Below are 7,826 nucleotides of genomic sequence, written 5' to 3' on the forward strand. Positions count from 1 at the left end.
AATCACTGTATTTCCGACCACGGGGCCGTGTTCGCTCAACACGGGGCCGTGGTGAACCTTCTGACCGACATTCTTTTTTGTTTTTATTGCAGGACTTGGAACCCGACACCATCCTCACGTAGTGTATGAGCTCCAGTTCCAATAAAGACATAAAAGAACCGCTAGAAGAACCCGAACGCTTTCTCAGAAAAAGGTTAAAAGCCAAAAACCAAGAGAAGGTTTCGGGTGATCCACCCTCAATGGCGGACCAACGTACCCTTATGGATTATCTACGGCCCACCGTAGGTAATCTAGGCGCCGCTATCAATGCTCCGAATGTCGAAGCCAATAACTTCGAGCTTCGACCGCATTTGATACAAATGTTCCAAAACTCCGCAACCTTCCACGGGCTTGCGGACGAGGATCCTCATCTACATATAACTAATTTCTTAGAAATATGTGATACCTTTCGGATCAATGGAGCATCAAACGACGCCATACGCCTCCGTATGTTTCCGTTCTCACTAAAAGACCGAGCGAAAGCTTGGCTCAACACCCTCCCAGCTGGATCGGTAAACACCTGGGATGAACTAGCCCAAAAGTTTCTATATAAGTATTTCCCTCCTTCTAAAACTGCTAAATTAATGGCTGAAATTAACACATACTCACAAGAGGACGGGGAATCCTTATATGAAACATGGGAAAGGTTCAAGGAGCTATTACGCAAGTGTCCCCATCATGGCCTCGCAATATGGCAACAAGTATCCACTTTCTACAATGGATTGTTGCCACACACTAGGCAGACACTTGATTCTAGCTCCGGGGGACTTTTAGGTAATCGACGCCCACACGAAATATATAATCAAATTGAGGAAATTGCTCAAACCAATTTTCAATGGCACACTCCCCGGGGAAATAAGTCTATCGCCCCGGGCGCCCATAAGGTCGACGAAAGCACCTCTTTACAAGCCCAAATCGAGGCCCTTTCTTCAAAAATAAAAAAATTAGAAATGACAAAAACAGTCTCGGTTATGGCTTGTGAAGGGTGTGGTGGGTCACATGAAAATTGGAGTTGCATGAAAGAAACGGACGATCAACAAGAAATGGTAAACTACATTGATAATAGACCTAGGCCGTCGGGTCCTCCAACGGGAACTTACAACCAAGGATGGCGAAACCACCCAAACCTTAGTTGGAGGGAAACCGGCAATAGTAGTAACCAACAAACCCAACGAACAAACTTTCAGCAATCAAGAAATGAGTCACAAAATTTCACTCAACAACAAGGTGGACGAGAAAGGCTCGAAGATACTATATCTCGCCTCGTCTCCGACACTGATAAGAAAAAATCGGAAAGATTTCTACAATTAGAATCTAATTTTAGGAATCAACAAGCTAGCATTCAAAACATAGAAAAACAAATAAATCAACTAGCACAAAATTTTTCCGAGAGACCGCAAGGCGCATTACCTAGCAATACCGAAACAAACCCAAAGGCGCAAGTTCACCTCATCACACTACGAAACCGCACCGTAGGGCCTGCAGAAGTACCTCCACCAACGGAAGAAACAATGCCAACACATCTGCAGGAAAAGAACTCTCCCCCATCACCAGAACCTACCAAGGCTCCTCGAGTTCCATACCCCGGTAGGTTAATTCGTCAAAAAAACCAATGAGCAATTCGCAAAATTCGAAAGTTTGTTAAAACAATTGCATGTCAATATTCCTTTTATCGAAGTCCTAACTGAAATGCCCAAATACTCTAAATTTATGAGGGACTTCCTTACACATAAAAAGAAAATTGAAAATTTGCAATTAGTTAATTTAGGCGAAGAATGCTCTGCCCTCGTACTCAATAAACTACCCCAAAAGAAAATCGATCCCGGAAGTTTCACGATTCCATGTTCAATAGGGGAATCACCCGTTCGCAATGCCTTGGCCGACTTAGGGGCTAGCATTAACCTCATGCCCTCATCAATGTTCAAAAGGCTTGGCTTGGGAACCACGAGCCCTACAAAAATAAGCATACAACTCGCTGATCGATCAGTCAAGTTCCCACAAGGTGTCATCGAGAATGTCTTGGTAAGGGTAAGCAAATTCGTTTATCCCGTTGACTTTGTCATACTCGACATGGAGGAAGACACCGAGGTCCCCCTTATCCTAGAGAGACCCTTCCTTGCCACAGCACAAGCAGTAGTAGACATGAATGAAGAGACACTGACTTTGAGGTATGGGGACGATGAGGTGAAGTTCGGAGTTGGGAAGAAAATAGAGGACGACGACCCAGTCAATTACATGAAGGTTATTGATTCAAGCTTGGATGCCGCTCTCCGACGGTGTAACTTGGGAAGCAAGGCACTCCACTCAGAAGATATATAACCAGAAATCGGGTCTAGCCAAGGACCCTTATAAACGTGGCGCACCACGGAGGCATTCCGCGGATCTATCCTTAGTTTAGTTTAGTTTAATCTTTTAATTTTTGCAGAATAAAACACACTCATGGTGGTAATGGATGAAAAAGGGAACGAGAAAAAATGGAACCATGCACGAAGAACAGAGCAACCCGACAAAAATCTCCATCACAGAAGGCTCAACACGGGCCGTGCCCAACCAACACGGCCCCGTGCTGAGCCCCTGCAGAAAAATCACCCAGTTCAGGTAACTGGACACGGGCCGTGTTCAGCGGACACGCCCCCGTGTCCAGGCTTCTGTTTCAATTCTGAAATTTTTGTTACTGGCACTTGACCACGGGGCCGTGCCCGGTGAACACGGGGCCGTGTCCAGGATGCCAGTAACAAAAATCTTTGCTTTTTAACACACTTTTATACATTCTAATCAACCAAAAAACTCTATTTTTGCACACATTGAGGACAATGTGTAATTTAAGTGTGGGGGGGATGCTAAAACCTTGAAATTTTGCAAAATCCTAAACACAAGCCTTACACAAAACTCTATTGGAACCGCTAAACACCCCAAATTTTTTCAAAAACTTTTTCATTTTTTTTATTTACTTGTCTTAGTTTAAGTTGGGAAGAACAAGTTCTAAAAAAGGTTATATTTTTACAAGTTTACAACCGATAGCGTCGTGATAAAAAAGGAACCAACATAAGAAAATTATGAAACGACATAACAAGTCTAGTTTAAAATTCGATTATATATGCTTGGTCACATTAAAAACCCATTCCCACAAAAGTGAGTTTTGAGCCTTTATTGAGCATAAAAATACACATATTTAGATTAAATGCTCATTTTTCGTTTCTTGTGTGAATAGCCGCTCGGTCCTTACAAATCTAGAACTTGCCACGACGATACATTCCCGGTCCTTACCAACTTAAACCCAAGTAAGTAAATGATGGAGGCATTAGGACTAACTATTTTTCTTTCAAAACCATTATTTTTCATTTTTTTTACCTACCCAAAATCCCCCTAGAAAACCCCTTTGAGCCTAAACCTTTCATTTCATTACCCCAAAAACCATTTTTACCCACCAAAAACTTTTTCATTCACCCTTTATTTTAGTAACAAGCTCGGTTTTTCGTCAACTTGCCCTTTCATGTGACATCAAAAAAAAAAAAAAAATGATGATGAAGTCAAAAACAAACAAAAGCTATAAAAAGCTTGTTTGGAGAAATACTTCAAAAATAAAAAGTCACTAAAAATAAGGTACCTCACGAAAACCGACGCTTGTTACGATTTTTCGCCCTTTTTACTAACCACTAACCAACCACCCACCTTTAAACCCAAGCCTTCACCCAAAAAGTTCTCTTGATATTTACAAAGGTAAAAAGTTAAAAAGGAGGAGGATTGATTGCTTGGCAAGCCTATGGAAAGACGTAAGTTCCGTGCCGCTCTCGAGTGATTCACTAAAATATACACCTTCGGCCGAGTGTTGAGTGATCTCCCGTGAGGTATGTGAACTTGTATATAAATGGAATTTTAATAAGGCATGCTATGCCCAAATAAGTAATTTATCTTATGAAAAGTTCAAAATAAATCATAACGAATAGGATTGTAAATAAATAAAAATAAAGCCTATAAAAACCTTGGATTCCCGACACTCTAGGACAAGCTAAAAAACTTCTCTTCTACCTATTCCATTTGGGAGTGTAAGCCACACTTAAAGAGTTTTGCTTGAGGACAAGCAAAAGTTCAAGTGTGGGGGTATTTGATGTGTGTAAAATGCAACATATAAAACACATCAATTAAGACATAAAACTAACCCTTTTTAAGTACTAATGTTGGAAAAAGAGTGTTTTTGTCTTCCTTTTGTATTTTCAGGATGAAATGAGCTCAAAATCACAAAAGAAGCAAAAAGACCACTAATTCTACCATAAATACAAGAAAAGGAACAAAAGTAGACTGCCCGGACCCTCAACGGCACCTCCCAAAGCAAAAAGGAAGAAACAGAGTCTGAACACGCCCCGTGTCCAGCGAACACGGGGGCGTGCCCAGGAAGCAGCAGAAAAGACAAACCAGTAGAAGCTTCCATTGCCCACCACGGGGACGTGTCCAGCGAGCACGGGGGCGTGGTGAAAGTACAGCAGGCGCATTAATTGTAATTCGCAATTACAATTAATGAGGAGAGAGAGTGTCAGGCGGGCACGGGGCCGTGTCCAGCGGACACGGGGCCGTGTCCAGCCTTCTGTTCAGCCTATAAATAGAGGAGCTTGGCTTCATTCTCTCTCATCCCTTGGCACACCACCTCTCTCACACCTCATCCACCACCCACCATCACCATAACACCATCATCCACCACCATCATCCATTGTCCATCGTAGAGTGTGTGAGTCGTCTCGGGATCCAAGATTGATCGTAAGAGTTCTTGACAATCAAGGCCATGTTTGCCTAAGTCTCTTACATCACTTGGTGAAGACAAGTGTTTAGTATAATACTTTTTATTTTTAATCTTTTGCACTTTTTATTTGGTTTTGTATTAATGACTTTAATAACTAGTTACTTATGTTGAAGGTGATCTTTCCTTATCGTTTGTCCGTGGTGTCTTGGCGTTATTTTACTGTCTATATAAAATAAAAGATTTTCACCATTCATATCTCCACGGTCTATATGGAGGTATGTTGGCTACCTGGTCGGGGGTTAAGGGAACGGTTTGGTAAAGGTCTTGCCCTTGTTCAGCGTTTAGAGGTCCTGCTTGGGACCTGGGTCAAATTTAGTAGGATCTCCTTCAATGCCCATAGGTATTGGATGGCGGGGATCCAAACTCTTTGACCCCCTCATAAGTTAACTACTATTAATACTATAACCCGGCTATTTAGGACTGTATCCCTGCTGACTCAGACTACTTAGCCGAGGGTAACGTCACCGCCAGAAGCGGGGCCTACCATAATTTGCATTAATAACTTAATTCATTATCTTTCAATAATCCGACCCTTTAGGATTGTATCCTTGCTGACTCAAACTACTGGGTTGAGGGTAACGTCGCCTTCAAAAGAGGGGCCTACTACAATAACTAAGATAATCTCTTAAACAAGTGCAAAAGTGCGAAAATAATCAAAGGTTATACTAATACACGTGTCGGATCCAAGTGATTCATCTTGTCTATCTGTTTTTATTTTTATTTTCAGCATTTAGTTAGTTTTTATTTTTCTTAGTTTAAAATATTTTTCTAACCTTTTTGATTTGATTAGACGTTGAGGATAAACCGGTACTAAAAGCTCTTGTGTCCTTGGACGACCTGTATCTTACCAACACTATACTACGTCCACGATGGGTGCACTTGCCCATATGTGTGTTTAGTGTTAGTGAATATCGTGTTTTATAAATTTAAAACTTGGCTAAAAGTGTAAAAAGGGCTTAAATATACATCAAAAATAATATTACACCTAACGCACATCAGTGTTGGTGCTGAATTGAAAAGTGCTTAATCTGTGATACAGTTTAACTATCTCTAGAATAATAATAATTTGTTTAACGGTTTGTTGAAAAATTCTTATGGTTTCTCGAGATGTTTGTTGATGTAGGGTAAAATACACATATTTGTCCCTTGTAGATTGTATAATTTATGTATAGTTTTTATTTGTTCTTTTTAGCTTTTAATATTATATTATATTGTTTTGTGTTTTGCTAGGTCCTGGTGCAAATGGAGCGAAAAAGAGTAATAACTAAATGACTAGCCAGTTGGGCAAAGTAGAATGTCAGTGCCCGAAAGAAAATTCGTCGCTATTTTTCTTGATTGGACCGAGTCCCCTTATCTCTATGTATTAAAAGAAATAAAATAAAGAAGGGCTGCTATTATAATATTGAATCTTTTAATATGTAAAGATTGCCATAATATTCTTGGGCTTGGGCTGCAAAAAGCGATACATGGCATCAAACAATTAGGAGCCAAATATATTGAACCATACATCAGATGCGATAATTAGAACTTTGGACGAATTTTAAAAGGGGTGGACGCAAGCTAATTGGGAGTTAGTGGGCATGTTGACAATTTTTAAAGGGGTTAGATTAAACCCTAATAATTCTTAATGGAACATATATAATTCACTTTTTGGGCGAATAGAAAAAAGGGAGTGGAGCCGCACATAATTCATGTAGGAGGGGCTCTAGTCGACATCAGGAGGGCTTTGGACGAACTGAGAATTATTTTAGTAAGGATCGAAGGCCAGGAATCACTGGAGACGAGTGGGAAACTTAGAGATTAAAGAATTTACGGGTTCTACCTTTAGATTTCTTTTATTTTATGGTTTCTTGTTTCTATTCAATCAATTCTAGTTTGAACCTCTTTGATTTGTTTTCGTTTATGAACATGCTTGGCTAAATTTATAAACCACCTAGACTTGATGAATGGATTAATATAAAGTTTTTACCGTTTTTGTTAATTGCATGATTATTATGGATTAATTGTGTTTTGTAAGAAGTTTGGTTTAATGATTTGATGTATATGCATGCTTTGAGTTGGTTTATTGTTATTATTTGCTTCATATGATTCTTAGTGACTGTCTATATCACAACAGAGAGTCATATTAGGGTTTAGGATTTCGGTGAGTGTCTATATCACGTTAGAAAACCTTAACTCTTTAGGGTGAAATTGCGCAATAACCCCTAGAAGTAATTGATAATAATTTGCTAAGTCTTAGTGTTCTACTAGTCCTAATACCTGGAAAGTGAAGGGCTATTGGTAGGTCTTACCCGGCGAATCGCTTTAGATAGTCCTTGGAAAAGGTCGTGTCTTAGTTTACCTGTCGGTTTTATTAGTCTATCAAGTTAAGTTAATTAATTGAAACTACCCTATATCTATGATTGGAAAATAGTAGGTCAATATTAGGGTACTTACACAATAATTAGACAACTGGGAAGGCGTCTAATAACCGGTAGGATTAACGGCCTAGGTAGTTCCACAGGTTTCTCCTTGAGAAGGGTCGAGGGGCTTAGTTGGTTCTTAATAGGTTTAGTACTTAAAGATCCCGGTTCCATAATTCATGCATTTAACTTAATCGGTAATCTTTTAAAAACGATCCAGGATTCTTGTCTAGGTGGTCTCGCTCTCATATAAGAAAAGCCTTTAGTCTTATTTCGTCTTTAGTCTAGCTTTAGTTAATTTAGTAGTTTAATAAAGATTTCCTTAGTTTTTCCGTAACCCCCCCCCCCCAAAAAAAGAAAAAACAAATAAACAAGTTAAGTCGTGTCTGTCAGCGTCTATTAGAGTCTAGGTTACGTGATACATAGAGTTTCGTGGTTCGATATCCGGACTTCCTAGGGTTATACTATATTGATCGGTACACTTGCCGATCGTGTGGTTAGGGTAGAGTCTAGAATTAAAGCTTTTTAGTGTCTAGCTTAGAGAGTCTAATTTAGTTAATTTTTATAGTCTGTTTAGCACACATCATTTA

At 39.8% G+C, this 7,826-nt stretch overlaps 1 non-coding gene across 1 annotated transcript; it reads right to left on the bottom strand.

The window, feature by feature from the left end:
* Positions 1–617: 617 nt before the first annotated feature.
* Positions 618–724, bottom strand: LOC118483473. The gene has a single exon (XR_004870762.1). It is a non-coding gene; the product is annotated as a small nucleolar RNA R71 (small nucleolar RNA).
* Between the last annotated feature and the right edge of the window lie 7,102 nt (positions 725–7,826).

This window comes from Helianthus annuus, chromosome 10 (assembly GCF_002127325.2).
Source record: "Helianthus annuus cultivar XRQ/B chromosome 10, HanXRQr2.0-SUNRISE, whole genome shotgun sequence".
In the NCBI taxonomy this organism is placed as follows: Eukaryota; Viridiplantae; Streptophyta; class Magnoliopsida; order Asterales; family Asteraceae; genus Helianthus; species Helianthus annuus.